This window comes from Danio rerio, chromosome 17 (genome assembly GCF_052040795.2).
Source record: "Danio rerio strain M-AB ecotype USA chromosome 17, GRCz13ab, whole genome shotgun sequence".
Lineage (NCBI taxonomy): Eukaryota > Metazoa > Chordata > Actinopteri > Cypriniformes > Danionidae > Danio > Danio rerio.
In genome coordinates, this window is record NC_141037.1 from 7,215,001 (window position 1) to 7,232,531 (window position 17,531).

Below are 17,531 nucleotides of genomic sequence, written 5' to 3' on the forward strand. Positions count from 1 at the left end.
AAACCTGTTGCTTTTAAAGCGATTAGTTGACTCTACTATGAAGAAGTGAGTAAACCTGTTGCTTTTAAAGCGATTAGTTGACTTTACTATGAAGAAGTGAGTAAACCTGTTGCTTTTAAAGCGATTAGTTGACTTTACTATGAAGAAGTGAGTAAACCTGTTGCTTTTAAAGCGATTAGTTGACTTTACTATGAAAAAGTGAGTAAACCTGTTGCTTTTAAAGCGATTAGTTGACTTTACTATGAAGAAGTGAGTAAACCTGTTGCTTTTAAAGCGATTAGTTGACTTTACTATGAAGAAGTGAGTAAACCTGTTGCTTTTAAAGCGATTAGTTGACTTTACTATGAAGAAGTGAGTAAACCTGTTGCTTTTAAAGCGATTAGTTGACTTTACTCTGAAGAAGTGAGTAAACCTGTTGCTTTTAAAGCGATTAGTTGACTTTACTCTGAAGAAGTGAGTAAACCTGTTGCTTTTAAAGCGATTAGTTGACTTTACTATGAAGAAGTGAGTAAACCTGTTGCTTTTAAAGCGATTAGTTGACTTTACTCTGAAGAAGTGAGTAAACCTGTTGCTTTTAAAGTGATTAGTTGACTTTACTATGAAGAAGTGAGTAAACCTGTTGCTTTTAAAGCAACCCAGGCTCATTGTGGAAACGTAGTCCCGCGGAAGATTCTGGAGACCGCGGAATATGTCCCGGCGGGTACGTACGGCTGCAGTTTTTGTTTTTGCGAATCCGCGAGAGGCCGCTGTTGTGCGCTTTTTCACATCTCAAACGCCTCTCGCGAGTGCGGTTCGCACCCGCACTGTTCTCGCGTGAACCCACCAGAGGCCGCTGTCCGACTGACCGGATGATTGACTGCGCGTCCGGCCAATCAGCTGACCCGCTCTCCTCCTTCCCTGAACCCAACCAATTTTACAGATCGACCCGCCCGCCCGCTCGCTTCCCTAAACCCGAGCGACAGTTTACAAAAAGCCGTCCAAAAAAAGAAAAGCCCTGATTTTTTTTTTCTACTGCGTTTTCGGATTTCACCGCATTCTCACCCTGTCACGAAACTCGTTCACTTAATTTTTGGGATTCTGTTTTTCTCTTACCTGATTGCTGGAACCAATCTTCCCCGGACTCCAAACCGATCGCCGTAGTCGACTCCTCTCTGCATCTCGAGCCTGCCGACGTACACTGTGAGCTGAGTGGACAAACGGGTTGCAGCGGGGAAGCCCTCCACAAGGAGGTAAGCGGTCAGCCGGCCGGCCGGCAAGAGCAAAAGGGAACAGCGTCACACTGCCCCGCAGCGTTCGCTTGAAAAAAATAAACGCAGGACTACGTTTTCAGAATAAGCTTGGGTTGTTTTAAAGTGATTAGTTGACTTTATTCTAAAATAAGTGAGTAAACATGTTGCTTTTAAAGCGATTAGTTGACTTTACTCTAAAAAAGTAAGTAAACTTGTTGCTTTTAAAGCGATTAGTTGACTTTACTCTAAAATAAGTGAGTAAACTTGTTGCTTTTAAAGCGATAAGTTGACTTTACTCTAAAATAAGTGAGTAAACTTGTTGCTTTTAAAGCGATTAGTTGACTTTACTCTAAAATAAGGGAGTAAACATGTTGCTTTTAAAGCGATTAGTTGACTTTACTCTAAAAAAGTGAGTAAACATGTTGCTTTTAAAGCGATTAGTTGACTTTACTCTAAAAAAGTGAGTAAACCTGTTGCTTTTAAAGCGATTAGTTGACTTTATTCTAAAATAAGTGAGTAAACATGTTGCTTTTAAAGCGATTAGTTGACTTTACTCTAAAAAAGTAAGTAAACTTGTTGCTTTTAAAGCGATTAGTTGACTTTACTCTAAAATAAGTGAGTAAACTAGTTGCTTTTAAAGCGATAAGTTGACTTTACTCTAAAATAAGTGAGTAAACATGTTGCTTTTAAAGCGATTAGTTGACTTTACTCTAAAATAAGGGAGTAAACATGTTGCTTTTAAAGCGATTAGTTGACTTTACTCTAAAAAAGTGAGTAAACATGTTGCTTTTAAAGCGATTAGTTGACTTTACTCTAAAAAAGTGAGTAAACCTGTTGCTTTTAAAGCGATTAGTTGACATTAAAACAAAAGTAAATCTGTTGCTTTTAAAGCGATTAGTTGATTTTCTTTTTAAAAAAGTGAGTAAATCTGTTGCTTTTAAAAGTGATTAGTTGACTTTACTATGGCGAAGTGAGTAAACCTTTTGCTTTTAAAGCGATTAGTTGACTTTATTCTAATATAAGTGAGTAAACCTGTTGCTTTTAAAGCGATTAGTTGACTTTACTCTAAAAAAGTGAGTAAACTTGTTGCTTTTAAAGCGATTAGTTGACATTAAATCAAAAGTAAATCTGTTGCTTTTAAAAGTGATTAGTTGACTTTACTATAGCGAAGTGAGTAAACCTGTTGCTTTTAAAGCGATTAGTTTATTTTTATTCTAATATAAGTGAGTAAACATGTTGCTTTTAAAGCAATTAGATAACTTTACTTGAAACAAGTGAGTAAACGTTGCTTTTAAAGCGATTAGTTGACATTAAAACAAAAGTAAATCTGTTGCTTTTAAAGCGATTAGTTGATTTTACTTTTTAAAAAGTGAGTAAACTGGTTGATTTTAAAGTGATTAGCTGACTTTACTCAAATAAAGTGATTAAGTTCATTGTTTTAAAAGCGATTAGTTGATTTTCCTTTAAAAAAGTGAGTAAACCTGTTGCTTTTAGGGCAATTAATTGACTTGAAACATGAGGAAACACACTGCCCTAAATTATAGTATATGAACTACATGCATAATTTTAAAATTCAAGCTAAAGACAACTAAACAGATCCAAGTTACAACAGATTTACTCATTTTTTTAAAGTAAAGTCAACTTGTCACATTTAAGGCAATTAAAAAAAAATCAACAAAGTTTAAATCAAGTATCAGGCTGATTTTGCTGTGCATTAAAATAAACACAATCATCTCCTAAATATGGAAATATGAATGATGTTTGCAACACATCAGCGTCGCTGCACTTCCTTCTCAGTGTTTGAGTGTGTCTTCGGATTTAAAACATTCACAGTCTTTTAATCAAAGCAGAAAATGTAAATGCTTGACAGACCTGAAGTGTGAGCTGATGTTCAGTCCGCTCTGAGTGTGATTGTTGTCCAGTGTTTCTTTAATTCATCTTGAACACTGAGAGACTGAGAGCAGTGAGATGTAGTCCTGACGCAAGTGTTGTGGACACACCCCACGCGTGTCACTCACTTCCTCAAAACACACACCACATACACACACACATGCGCACACACATACATAGAGTATATATATACACAAACACTCACTGAAACACACATGCGTAAAAACACAGACACACGTACCAATACCACATACACTTTCTCCCTCACTCTCTCTCTCTCTCACACACACACACACACACACACATATGTATATGTATAATATATATATATACACACAAACACACACACACACACACACACGTTCATATACATACATACATATATAAACACACAGACAGACAGATAGACAGACAGACAGACAGACAGACAGACAGACAGACAGACAGACAGACAGACAGACAGACAGACAGACAGACAGACAGACAGACAGACAGACAGACAGATAGATAGATAGATAGATAGATAGATAGATAGATAGATAGATAGATAGATAGATAGAAGGATGGACGGACAGACGGACGGATGGACGGATGGACGGATGGATAGATGGATCTGCAGGACACCGGCCCTCCAGGACCGAGTTTAGACATCCCTGGTCTATGCCGTTACAAATAGTCCAAGGTGTTCTAAAGCATCCTAATTGATCGGGAACTGCTGTTTTAATCAAATCAACAGGTGATAAACAGAAGCTCTATGCTACTGGTTTGTGGACAGTCATGGCTAAGACTCAGTCGGTGGACCCGAGAACCTAATTACAATAAACAGCACCATGAAAAAAGAGCAATATGTCAAAATTCTCAGCAATAACACCCAAAACACACAGCAAAATGACCAAGAAATGGCTAGTGCACAAAAACATTAACACTTTGCAGTGGCCCAGCCAGAGTCCTGACTTAAACCCAATTCAGAATCTGTGGAGGGAGCTAAAAATCAGGGTGCTGAAGGAGACCCTCCAACCTGAAAGAGTTGGTGCAGATTGATAAAACTGAATGGGCAAAAATAGTCAGCTGGAGGACCAGAGAGCCTAATTACTGTAAACAGAACCACAAAAAATAAACAATACGTCACACATCTTAACTACAACATCTGGCAGTCTGCCCTTGGCCTTGGGCACCAGTGGACATTTCAGCATGACAAACACCCAAAACACACAGCAAAATGACCAAGAAATGGTTACTACACAAAAACATTAATGCTTTGCAGTGGCTCAGCCAGAGTCCTGACTTAAACCTAACTGAGAATCTGTCAAGGGAGCTAAAAAACAGGGTGATAAAGGAGACCCTCCAACCTGAAAGAGTTGGTGCACAATGATAAAAGTATATGGTTTTTCAAGTTACTTTCAGTCATGTTGTTGTAATGTTTTGAGTAGACTAGTTACACAATAAAAAAAAATCGAAATCGAAATCGTGAATTGGTCAAATTTTATAAAAAAAATTTTTTTTGCTAAATCGCCCAGCCCTAATTCTTGCATATGTTTTACGTAGCAGATGCCCTTCCAGCTGCAACCCAATACTGGGAAACATCCATACACACTCTTTCACACACGCACTCACTATTTTACTCTATTCAATTCATATATAGCGCATGTGTTTGGACTGTGGGGGAAACCGGAGCCTACAGAGAAAAACCCAAGCCAACACGGGGAGAAAATTCAAACTCCACACAGAAATGCCAACTGGCCCAGCCAGGACTCGAACCACCGACCTTCTTGCAGTGAGGTGACAGTGCTAACCACTGAGCCACCGCACCGTCCAGAATAAGAAATAATAACTAGTATATATTTTTAAATGTTTTTTTTTCCGAAAAAATAAAATAAAAATAACTATAGCAACAAAACAGCTATCCAAATAAATTATTTTTAAAAAGCAAACGCATACTGTAAATGTGAAGATGAAATCAAAATAATAAAGATAATATATAACTATTCAATATAATACTGTTCATTATATTCAAATGTACATGTTTCATCACACTTACTAGCATAACAACAATACAAAATAAGTTTTAAATTTTGTTGATTTTTTTATTATAATAAAAATATTTTTAAAAATTTTATATATAATGCATTGTAGAAAGACATTGAGTTAGTAGAAATCAAATGTATATTATAGCTAATAGTAATAACACAACAATTACTTTTATGTATTATTTAGCCTTTGTAAAATAAATAAATAAAATAACAGCAACTACACTTCATTTAATAGACAAATAAATAAATACAAATATATATATATACAAATAAATACATATATATATATATATATAGTTGGATGAATAAATGAGGGACTAATTAAAATTAGATTTTAGCTTTTGTAAAATGAATAAATCAAAAAACAACAACTACACTTTAAATGACTGAAGAAAAAATAAACAAATAAATAAAAATAAATAATTATATAATTAGATGAATGAATGAATAAAATTAGATTTTTAGTTTTTGCTAAATAAATGCAATAACAGCAACTACACTTTTAAAAGACAAAAAAAAGATTAATTAGATTAAAAGAGGCCATCTTCCAGCCTTAACCACAGCGAATGAAGCTCTGCACAAGACTTTTGGCCTGCGGAGAAATTAAAATGGTCGTGCCCAACTGAGTCTGGTTCCCTCAAGGTTTTTTTTCTTCACTCCCATCAGGTGAAGTTTTTTTTCCCTCTCCGCTGTCGTCACTGCCTCGCATGGTTCAGGATTGGTAGAGCTACGCATCGATGAATTGGCTCTTCAGTGTTTGAACTCTCAGTAATGATTAAATCACACTGAACTGAGCTAAACTGAACTGAACTGAACTTAAACACTAAAACCTGAACCACACTGTTCCAGTTACTATGACCATTTATGTGAAGCTGCTTTGACACAATCTACATTGTAAAAGCGCTATACAAATAAAGCTGAATTGAATTGATTAATTGAAATAATCATTAAAATAAATTAATTTAAATTAAAAACGAACAAATAGAAATACATAAATATACAAATAAAAAAACAAACAAACAAACAAACAAATAAATAAATAAATATAAATGTATGAATAAATAAGTGAATGAATAAATAAAATTAGATTTTTCGCTTTTGTAAAATAAATAATAACAGTACAAAACACCATTTTAAAGACAAATACATAAAAATAAATAAATAAATAAATATATGAATAAATGAATGAATAAATAAATCATCAAATAAATAAAAATAAATAAATATATGAATGGATAAATTAATGAATGAATAAAATTAGATTTGTATCTTTTGCTAAATAAATAAAATAAAAGCATCTACACTTTTTTGAAAGACAAATTCAATTAAATAAATGAAAATAAAAATGAAGAAATCAATATAAATAAATATACAATCAAAGAAACAAACAAACAAATATAAATAGATGAATAAATGAGTAAATGAATAAATTTTGACTTTTAGCTTTTCTAAAATAAAGAAATAAAATACAGCAACACTTCATTTAAAAGACATATAAAAGATAAAATAAATAAATAAATAAATAATAACCCAATGAATCAAAATAAATAAATGAATAACAATTAAATAACAACAAAACTAATAAATATATGAATCAATGAATGAATAAATAAAAACAAATTAATAAATAGAAACAAATAAATAAACAAATTAATTAATAAATAAAGTGTGTTGGTTTTCCTGAGTGTGTGTCATCGTTAAAATGTTCAGGATGTCAGAGATACGGAAGTGTGTTTAACAGCAGAGGGTGCTGCTGACAAACACTGCACAAATACACCTTCACATATGAGCGGTTTCAACACTCAACGCTACTAGGAAAATTCTTAGAGATAATGCCATTGTGTGTATGTGAGTGTGAGTGCATATGTGTGGGTCTATATGTCTCATATGATCATCATATTCTTCAGCTGTAGGATGAAGAATGATGAAACTTCAGTCAGAGTTTCATCACGTCTCTTTCACTTTCTGTAAGGGTAAGCACTTGTTGTTTTTAACCTCATTTTTAGCCTAAAGGAGATTTACATTTAAACATTGTCTCATGTTTGAGCAAAAAATATGTGTTCAAACATGAAAATATATTAACATAAATCTCCTTTGGGCTAAAAAAAAATCTTGCTTTAATAACGCAAGAACATCAATTTCAAATATTCAGCTGCTTGCTTTTGTTTACTTGTTTTGTTTTATTATTTTATACTGTATTGAAAAGTCTAATCTCCATTAAAGTGTGCTAGTTTGTTCAGCTTGTTAACTGCAGAAGGAAGCAGAGTTTCAGTTAACAGGTGCAGCTTCATGATCAGATAAAATGATGATGATGATGATGATGATGATGAAAACCCCATTGCAAAAACAAGTGTGATAGTTTCATTATATCTATAAGATGAACTTAGTGAAATTAAAACCAAGGCTAATGGAGGAAAATGACGTGGAATGTGTTTTTAAAGGCTTTACATTATTTGCATTTAAATATGTGGAGCACAAAGCCAGTCATAAGTATCACTGTTTAGAAATTGAGATTTATACATGATCTGAAGGGTAAATAAACCTTGCATCATTGCATTGTCTGTTATGATTGGACACTATATGGCCAAAATATATCTATTTCAATAAAGAGTTTGATTTATTTTTATAAGATGAACTTAAACGAGTAATCGAATGTGGAATGTGTTTTTAAAAGCTTTACATTATTTAGATTTAAATATGTGGAGCACACAATTATTCATAAATATCACTGTTTTAGAAATTGAGAGTTACACATGATCCGAAAGCTAAATGAACTTTCTATCAATGCATTGTTTGTTATGATTAGACAGTATTTGGCCTGAAATACCTCTGTTTCAATAAAGACTTTCATTATTTTTATAAGGCAAGCTATATATATATTTTTTTTTATATTTTTAATAATATTTTCTAATATATATTTTTTTATTATACATTATATTTATGTAAATATGTCGATCACAAAACCAGTCATAAGTTGAAATTATTGCACTGATTGTTATGATTAGACAATATTTGGCCCAAAATACCTCTGTTTCAATAAAGATTTTGATTCTTTTTTTATAAGACAAATGTAAACACAGACTAGTTGAGTAATGGAATGTTAAAATGTGTGTTTTTAAAGCTTTACATTATTATTTATTTAAAGATGTAGAGCAAAAAAACAGTTTTAAGTTTTTTTTTTAGAAATTGAGATTTATACATGATCTGAAAGCTAAATAATCTTTCCATTAATGTACTGTTTGTTTTGATCGGACAATAATTGTCCTGAAATACATCTGTTTCAATAAAAAGTTAGATTTTTTTAATAAGACGAACCTAGTCGAACTTAAACAAGGGCTAGTTGTGTAATCGAGTGTAGAATAAGGTTGTCATGATACAGGAATCCGTTACCAATCCATACTAAAAAATTTTAAAACGTCCATTTCTGATAGCGATTGCTATAGATTGGTATTGAACTCCAGTATTGTGACAACCCTAATGGGATATATGTTTTATTTTTTTATTTTTTTTTAGCTTTACATTATTATTTATTTAAATATGTGGAGCACAAAGCCAGTCATAAGTATCACTGTTTAGAAATTGAGATTTATACATGATCTGAAAGGTAAATAAACCTTGCATCATTGCATTGTTTGTTATGATTGGACACTATATGGCCAAAATATATCTATCTCAATAAAGAGTTTGATTTATTTTTATAAGATGAACTTAAACGAGTATTTGAATGTGGAATGTGTTTTTAAAAGCTTTACATTATTTATATTTAAATATGTGGAGCACACAATTATTCATAAGTATCCCTGTTTTAGAAACATCATCTGAAAGCTTAATAAACTTGGATTATTGCATTGTTTGTTATGATTAGACAATATTTGGCCTGAAATACCTCTGTTTCAATAAAGAGTTTCGTTTTTTTTATAAGGCGAGCTCTAATGTGCAATGTGTTTTTAGTTTTTTTTATTTTACATTATATTTATGTAAATATGTCGATCACATTGATCATAAGTTGAAATTATTGCACTGATTGTTATGATTAGACAAAATTTGGCCCAAAATACATCTATTTCAATAAAGAGTTTGATTCTTTTTTATAAGACAAACGTAAACACGGGCTAGTTGAGTAATCAAATGTTAAAATGTGTGTTTTTAAAGCTTTACATTATTATTTATTTAAATATGTGGAGCACAAAACCAGTCTTAGTTGTTTTTTTTAGAAATTGAGATTTATACATGATCTAAAAGCTAAATAATCTTTCCATTAATGTACTGTTTGTTATGATTGGACACTATTTGTCTCGAAATACATCTGTTTCAATAAAAAGTTTGATTCTTTTTTTTATAAGACAAATGTAAACACAGACTTGTTGAGTAATCGAATGTTAAAATGTGTGTTTTTAAAAGCTTTACATTATTTGTATTTAAATATGTGGAGCACAAAACCAGTCTTAGTTGTTTTTTTTTTTAGAAATTGAGATTTATACATGATCGAAAAGCTAAATAATCTTTCCATTAATGTATTATTTGTTATGATTGGACACTATTTGTCTCGAAATACATCTGTTTCAATAAAGAGTTTGATTCTTTTTTTATAAGACAAATGTAAACACAGACTAGTTTGAGTAATCGAATGTTAAAATGTGTGTTTTTAAAAGCTTTACATTATTTGTATTTAAATATGTGGATCACAAAACCAATCCTTAGCATTCACTTTTTGGAAATTGATCTGAAAGCTAAACAAACTTTGCATTAATCTATTGTTTGTTACGGGAAAATATTTGGCCTGAAATACACTCACTGGCCACTTTATTAGGCCACGACAGACCGTTAACGCAAATTTCTGATCAGCCAATCCCATGGCAGCAACTCAATGCATTTAGGCATGTAGACAGGGTCAAGACGATCTGCTGCAGTTCAAACCGAGCATCAGAATGAGGAAGAAAGGAGATTTAAGTGACTTTAAACATGGCATGGTTGTTGATGCCAGACGGGCTGTTCTGAGTATTTCAGAAACTGCTGATCTACTGGGATTTTCACGCACAACCATCTCTAGGGTTTACAGAGAATGGTCTGACAAAGAAAAAATATCTAGTAAGTAGCAGTTCTGTGGGCTCAAATACCTTGTTGATGCCAGAGGTCAGAGGAGAATGGCCAGACTGGTTCCAGCTGATAGAAAGCAGCAGTAACTCAAATAACCACTCGCTACAACCGAGGTCTGCAGAAGAGCATCTCTGAACACACAACACATCCAACCTTGAGGAGGATGGGCTACAGCAGCAGAAGACCACACCGGGTGCCACATCTGTCAGCTAAGAACAGGAAACTGAGGCGACAATTCACAAAAGGTCTCCAAAATTGCACAATAGAAGATTGGAGAAATGTTGCCTGGTCTGATGAGTCTCGATTTCTGCTGCGATCTTCGGATGGTCGGGTCAAAATTTGGCAATAACAACATAAGAGCATGGATCCATCCTGCCTTGTGTTAATGGTTCAGGCTGCAGGTGGTGGTGTGGGGATATTTTCTTGGCACACTTTGGGCCCATCAGTACCAATTAAGTATCGTGTCAACACCACAACCTACCTGAGTAGTGTTGCTGACCATGTCCATTTCTTTATGACCACAGTGTACTCATCTCAGACTGGTTTCTTAAACATGACAATGAGAGTCACTGCACTCAAATGGCCTCCACAGCCACCAGATCTCAATTCAATAGAGCACTTTTGGGATGTGTTGGAACGGGAGATTCGCGTCATGGATGTGCAGCTGAAAAATACGAATATCTGGAATCTGAAAAAAAAATTCAAATATTGAAAAAGAAAGTCACCTTTAAAGTTCTTAGCAATGCATATTACTAATCAAACCTTACATTTTGGTAAATTAACAGCAGGAAATGTACAAAAAGTCTTAAAGGAACATGACCTTTACTTGATATTCTCACAATTGTGACCCATACAATGTATATTTTTGGCTATTGCTAAAAGTGCAGCCCTGCAACATAAGACTGGTTTTGTGGTTCAGGGTCACACTATATGACTGATTAAGCTCATGCTTTAAGCTAAGTCTACTATGTAATTGCGAGCATGTTTATAAGTACATGATTTATATTTAAAGCCGTCGAGGTGCTGCATCTACACCACACCTACATAACAGTTACATCAACTAATTCTGGCTAATGTTAGACAATTTGCATCCGCGTGAATCCATTCAGCATGTGTTACCAGTAAAATGAATGTACAAGCGTTTTCTATAACAAAATATCTGTCACAAAATATACACTGACTGGCGGCCACTTTATTAGGTACATCAATAAGGCAAAAATTGAATCAGCTGATCATATGAAAGTGGTCCAAACCTCCAAACTGGTCTGACTCGGGTTGCTATATCTTTTCTAACTGATCAGACACATAAATACACGAAGTGAGACCTTCACTTTCACCTTCACTTGCATAGTTTGTGAATGAACAGGCTGACGTGTACTATTGCAGACGCGATCATGAGGCTGTTTTTGCACCGAGTTTGAAGTAAACAATCAGAGAACAGAAGAAAGTGCATCACTATCGTTTTAATACAGCATACTAATAAGGAAATTCAATAATTATCGCTACCAACTCTTTAATATATCTGCTTAGCTCTCCAAATTAAAGTCCTGTGAGTTGTAACGCCTGGGAGTGACACTGACAACAGAAGGTAGGATCCAATGTGCAGGTTTATTCACAGTCAGGCAAGCAGTGGTCAATACGGGAGCAAACAGGTGTGTGAGGACAATCCACAATCATAGTCAATTTAACAAGCAAGAGGTCGAAAGGCAGGCGGCAGACAAGGAAAACTAAATAAACAAGGCTAGGTTCAAAACACAGGAAACCAAGACCAGGATAACGCGTGGTAATGTCACCTTACAGATAAACAAGACTCGGCAACATGTGTGTGGAAAAGAGGGGTTTAAATAGTCCAAATAATCATTGTGTGGGTGGTTACAGCTGTGAGAGTTCAGTCTATGACAAGGTTTAGGTGGTGAATGCAATCAAGTTAGGTGAATGAGCATGGGTGTCAGGGAGAACTGCATGTATGAAAATGTAGTCCAGGAAAAGTGTAGTTCTAAGTGTGTGCGTGTTTACCAGCGAGATCTGGTGGTTGTTCGCTGGTGAACATGACATAAGTGTTTTATAATGGACGCGCGCCCATATAGGAGGATCTAGCGAGGCTTAATGGTGTTTCTGCATGCCATATCATGTAAAATGAACTTGCATATGAGCTCGCATATGACGTGCTCTGGCGGAGCTGTTCAATATTTTTGTCAGCGACCCCCCAATAATATCCTGCTGCCGACTCGACCGCCATCAGATTGACGCATTTCAACAGATTTAGGGCGTTTTACTGTATTTTACATTTGTCTGTTGGATAGTAGATATTTAATAGATATTCAGTCAGTCCAGTTTAAAGCAGAAGCTGCTCTTTTGTAATCTCTGTTGACCTGTGGTTCTCTTTGAATCTGTGTACTTAAAAAAAAAATTATATACAATTGAAGTCAGAATTATTAGCCCCTCTGAATTATTAGCTCCCTGTTTATTTTCTTCCCAATTTCGGTGTAACAGAGAGATTTCTTCAACACATTTCTGAACATAATAGTTTTCACTCATTTCTAATAACTGATTTATTTTATCTTTGTCATGATGACAGTAAATAATATTCGACTTGATATTTTTTAAGACACTTCTATACAGCTTAAAGTGACATTTAAAGGCTTAACTAGAGTAATTAGGTTAACTAGGCAGGTTAAGCCTGGTTTATACTTCTGCTTCAAGTGATCAGCGCGACCCACGGCGGATGCAACGCGCGTGGCTGTGCATTTATACTTCTGCGCGCTGTCTCTGTTGGTCTGCATTAACACTTCTGAAACGTTAGTTGGCAGTGAGGTGTAAATGTTCCTCTGTGTCGAGTTTCTTCACTGCTGTTTTGCTTTTCCTGAACACTTCCTGGATGTACAAGTGACTCAAACTCGCTCATTTTGAGGCAGGAGCCGGCGGACGTGCAACAACTTTAACTATGAGGTAAACACAAAACAAAACTTTCTATCCAGAGCTCCTTCACGGGACTCCACACTTTTAAACAATCGCTCTATCAGGGTCGCACTATTCGCGCGGCTTTTGGTCCCGCCCAGACTCGTCAGCGATACCAAGCCAACCAATCACAGAGCTTGTGCTACGCGTTGTTGCGACGTGTAAATACATTTTTTGAGAGGTGCACACGGCGAAGGGCTATGCGTCAACGCCGTAGCATACACCGCCATTTGACGCAGAAGTATAAATCAGCCCTTAGAGTAATTAGGCTAAATATTGTATATCGATGACTTGTTCTGTAGACTATTGAAAGGGGATAATAATTTTGACCTTAAAATGGTGTTTAAAAAATAAAAAACTTCTTTTATTGTAGCCGAAATAAAACAAATAAAGACTTTCTCCAGAAGAAAAAATATTATCAGACATACTGTGAAAATTTCCTTGCTCTGTGTAACATCATTTGGGAAATATTTAAAAAAGGAAAAAAAAATCAAAGGGGGGCTAATAATTCTGACTTCAACTGTATATCTATATAGTTTTAGTTTTATATATAATTAAATATATAATGCTGGTAATAGAAAATAATAGAAGGTACAACAACCATTCATACAAACATTTTAGAGAATGTTCGCCGGCTTTTATGAGGAGCTTTTATTCCGCTTTCGATTTTAAAAGACGGAGATGAACTGGTTGAGCCTGTCCGACTGTCAGTGAGTGGCAAATGAAAACAACCCTTGCCTCAAAACTCCCTGCATTATAAGAACAAGAAAATACAATGTGCAGTCGGAAGTGTAGCATGCATTCATAGTGTTTTTTTGCGCAGTGACGCTACCTTGACTGAGTCTGATTTACTATACAATAAACGTCAACTGCGCTTCATGAAAGACAGAGTTAAGATGCCGTTCATTTATCCCACATGGATGCTATGAGGATAAACAAGAGACGAAAAAGACACCAAGACCTTTAGTATGGTGAGAATGAATGAATGAATGAATGACAGCTTCTAAAATTGTCTGAGAGGCATCTCCTTTTGCCAAGTGGGCCTACCTTGTGATTTATCTGCTAACGTAAGCGATTTTTTAAATTAGAATTATGATGTGTATAACTATACATTTATATTAGCCTACTTCATAATACCAATAGATCTGATAAGCTTTTTCTATTAATGGACAATGCACAGATATTAGCCCCTTTCACGATACCGGTAAATATATGGAAAATTTCCAGAACGACTTTACCGGTATATTCAAAAAAGCGATGTTCACACAGGCGAGGACGTTACGGAATTTTACCAGAAAAGAGCATTCACACATCCATTCCAAAATACCGGTAAATTCTGACATCATTAACCAGAAATGACCTCTAAACGGCTGCGCTTGTGTTTGTAAACATTTGACTACATCACAAACTCTGTGGATGGATCAGTATTGTGAACAACTTCGATGAAAACATATAGAGAAACACTTTCGCATGTCGAGATGTTCATGATATGTGTGTGTGCCTATGGGCTGTTTCATGGGCACACGCAAAGCTTGAAGGTAAACAAACAACGGCTTATCATAAGCATCTTATCGATAATTAATTACACGGTTGGCAATAAGATGAACATATAAACGTTCTCTGACTAATTTTTAGCAGCTAAATGTGTCTGGAAAAATATTCAAAGGCTTTTATTCTCATAAACCGCACGGACGTTAATGCGTCTGACTGTTCTGATTGGCTAAAGCAGACGTCTCACGTCATCACATTCTAGATGTGCACGCGCTCTTTCCGGCAATCTTCCTTCTGCGTTCACACAGCGCAGCATTCCGGCATATTACCGGTAATGTTACAACTTCTCTTTCCGGAAAATAGCCAGGACGAATTTACCGGTATTATCAAAAAGGGCCTGTTCACACATACACACCTTTCCGGAAAACTGCCGGTAATTTTCCAGAAAGGTGTGTATGTGTGAAAGGGGCTATTGATGTTTCACAATGTTTTAAACTACAATATTTAAATCTACCAAGCTTAGCTTACAATGCTTACAATACTCTACTTACATTAAATCTAAATCCCAAAAATCAGAAATGACAGCAGATTGTTAAGATTGAATTAATGTCAGTTTTAATGTTATTGATTAATGCACTTACTTGACAGATTCCATTAATTCATTTTCCTTCTGCTTTTTCCCTGGTTTACCACAGTGGAATGAACCGCCACTTACTTGACAGATTTATGTATTTAATTTCAGGTGATGAGTAAATAATTTCTAATAGCATCTTTAGTGATTTTGTCTTTTATGTGGATTTAGAGGTTTTTGCAACAAAAAAAAAAACGTCAGAGAAAATGTACATTTTTAAAAACCAAAGAAATGTCTAAATTGACATTTATGAAAAAAGGGTATTTAATTTACCAGCTATTAACCTTATCATTACATATAAAATGAAACATTTATTCATTCATTTTCTTTGCGGCTTAGTCCCTTTATTAATCTGGGAGGAAACCCACGCAAACGCAGGGAGAACATGCAAACTCCACACAAAAATGCCAACTGACCCAGCCGAGAATCGAACCAGCAACCTTTTTGCTGTGAGGCAAACGTGCTACCCACTGCGCCACCATGCAGCCCCATAAAATGAAACATCTGAACCTAACCAGACGAGCAGATGTTCATCCGCTTCAGAAAGGTCAAATTATTAAAAACAATTAAACCAAAACTCAACTAAAACTACTGAAACTGGAGGGATATATCATGCAAAAATTAAAACTTACTCTATTTACTCTCCCACAAGTGATTCCACCCAAAACCCAAAAGTAGATATTTTGAAGAATGATGTAACCATTGACTTCCACAGTAGGAAAAACAAACACTATGGAAGTCAATAGTTGACACCTTTCATCAAAAATGCATCATTATCTGAGAGTACAGCTTTTAATCAAGCCCATTTTTGAACCCTCACCCAGTTTATAAAGCTACACCGAATAACGAATGACACAAATAATAGCAGGTTGAAAAAATAGCTTGTGGTCATATGCCGGAAATCTCTCTGCTTAAAAAGAGAGAGATGACATTTCCTGAACTTCCTTGAACCCTCTAAGGCCATTCGCTGTAGCTATAAAAGGACACCAAATCCTTAGTCAGCACTATCGACTCGACTTACTTCCCATTTCAGATCAGCTTTTAAGTTATTGCCTTTTTTATTTTGTAATCCGCCTGCCTTTATTTTTTTATGACGATGTTCGGTGCATTTAAGGTCAGCCTTCAGTCAAAATAGAAACGAGAGGTAAGCATTATCATCTCATTTTATGTTATCTACATGCAACATCTTCTTAAAAACTGCTCTAAAATAAAAAGCATACTTAAGAGTGTTCGACTTTGCTGTAATTTAGTCATTGCATGCGTTGACCTCAGCAGGTTTGTGGATTGATGTTGCAAGCTTTGATTGCGTTATGTGTACAGATATGGTTGATTAAAAAAAGACAACGATTGCACAGACTTAGTATCTGCTGAACTATATATGAGAGTTACTAAAAATGCTGCTGTGTTTTTAGTAGTTGACTGTCACTGTTTCGAGCTCTAGGTGAGTTGGGTTTACCTCAACAACTGTGGATAAAGTTCAGATAGATCGTAAAATGAAGCCTGAAATGAATTGCAACTCACTCAACGTGTTACTCAACTAAATCATATCTGACGCAAGAAAATAATTCGTTTTGTCGTGTCTTTTGAGTTTTGGAGTGTGCAAGTTTTACGGTCAAAATGATAAAATGTTAATGATATAATAGTAATAATAATAATAATGAATGATTAATATAAAAGATCAAGTTTATGAGCCAACTGAACTACATTTGAAGTTTAAAAATAATTCTTTTAGAATTTTGTTCAACATTCCAGAACAGGAGACTCAAAACGTTACATTATTAGAACAGCTTCTATAACATTTATTATAAATGACAACAGTAAATTAGTGATGCACTACTAAACTACTAAATGCAACAAGAAAGTTTCTAATATACTCAAAAATATTTTTGGTTGCTTGTTTAAAGTGCTAATTTAAATATGAGCTGAATCAACACAATTCTTGAGTTTTTTTTTAGGGTCAACTTACTTGTTTTATGTTCAATCTACTTAAGTTTGCAAAAACATTTAAGTTAACTTAATTGATTTGAGTAAGTACAACATAAAGGAATTACGTGGAACTCAAAAAATAACTTGCTGGTTGTTCAAAAATATTTTTGTTGCTTGTTTAAATTACTTATTTAAAATGAGTTGAAACAACACAATTCTTACGTTTTTTTTTTTTTTGGGGGGGGGGACAACTTAATTGTTTTATGTTCAATCCACTTA

At 34.6% G+C, this 17,531-nt stretch overlaps 2 protein-coding genes and 1 long non-coding RNA gene across 12 annotated transcripts in view; 1 reads left to right on the forward strand and 2 right to left on the reverse strand.

Annotated features, from left to right (window-relative positions):
* ptk2ba (protein tyrosine kinase 2 beta, a) overlaps positions 1-3,170 on the reverse strand; it is an 85,583-nt gene extending 82,413 nt beyond the window's left edge. For 3 of the 9 annotated variants that reach the window (XR_015512885.1, XR_015512888.1, XM_087289934.1), the window contains exon 1: positions 3,102-3,170. The gene's annotated coding sequence lies outside the window, so the exon portion shown is untranslated. Of the gene's footprint in view, positions 1-1,092; positions 1,475-2,390 lie in introns of all 9 variants that reach the window. The other 6 variants (XR_015512887.1, XM_087289936.1, XR_015512886.1 and 3 more) reach the window with 4 other exon arrangements.
* Positions 3,171-8,330: 5,160 nt separating this feature from the next.
* The window catches only part of LOC141378504 (uncharacterized), a 71,677-nt gene continuing 62,476 nt past the window's right edge, over positions 8,331-17,531 (reverse strand). The window contains exons 5-6 of the long non-coding RNA XR_015512964.1: positions 9,507-10,934; positions 8,331-9,261 (exon numbers count right to left, since the gene is read on the reverse strand). This is a non-coding gene — a long non-coding RNA (uncharacterized LOC141378504). The remainder of the gene's footprint in view (positions 9,262-9,506; positions 10,935-17,531) is intronic.
* LOC100535969 (transcriptional-regulating factor 1) overlaps positions 16,234-17,531 on the forward strand; it is a 47,712-nt gene continuing 46,414 nt past the window's right edge. For both annotated transcript variants that reach the window (XM_087289931.1, XM_087289933.1), the window contains exon 1: positions 16,234-16,470. The gene's annotated coding sequence lies outside the window, so the exon portion shown is untranslated. The remainder of the gene's footprint in view (positions 16,471-17,531) is intronic.